This window comes from Phyllostomus discolor, chromosome 8, assembly GCF_004126475.2.
Source record: "Phyllostomus discolor isolate MPI-MPIP mPhyDis1 chromosome 8, mPhyDis1.pri.v3, whole genome shotgun sequence".
NCBI lineage: Eukaryota > Metazoa > Chordata > Mammalia > Chiroptera > Phyllostomidae > Phyllostomus > Phyllostomus discolor.
Window position 1 is genome coordinate 56,591,580 of NC_040910.2, and position 800 is coordinate 56,592,379.

Below are 800 nucleotides of genomic sequence, written 5' to 3' on the forward strand. Positions count from 1 at the left end.
GCCTGCTCCTAGCCCTGGCATCAAACTGCAACCTTTTCATTACTGTGGGATGCTCCAACTGAGCCACATCGGCCAGGGCAATGTTGCGCATCTTTTTGACTTGCTTCCAGACCCACTGAATCTTCCCCTCTGAGCAACCTGTACATCCCATGTCTCCCTTATCTCCAGATCTGCTTTTGTCTTTCAATATTTACTCTCACATTTCTATTTGATAACCCTTTTGTCTTTTTTTCTCTTCTCTTTTGCCATTTCTCAATCTTCTCTCCGATTTTCTTCCTCAGGGTCCTTCCACCTTCTCACAAGTCCTTCTCTGTAACACCTCAGTTTCTTTGAAATCTCTGGGTCTGCTCTTTGCTGTTGTCTCTCCAGTGCTTCTTTCCCTCCCTTCTTTCTCTTGTCCTGTTTGCTGCTTCTTCCCATGCCATCTGCCACTCGCCTCTGTTCTTCCCTCTTCCCTTTCTAGTTCCTCTTTCCAGCTTCTCAAACATTTTTCTCTCTTTTTAAAAATATTTATTTATTTTAGAGAGAGGGGTAGAGAGGAAGAGAGAGAAACACTGATCAATTGCACAGAACCTGCAACCTAGGCATGTGCCCCAACAGGGAATCAAACTGCCAACCTTTCGGTTTGCAAGCCAGCACTCAATCCACTGAACCACATCAGGTGGGACCCTCAGTCTAGTCTTGATTCACTGTCTTCTTTTGCCTCTCCTGTCCCCCTGACCTCCTTTCCTTCTTCCACTGCCACTTATCCTCGCCATTTCTTCTCAGATCTGCTCCTCTTTGATCCTGTTTCCCCACCC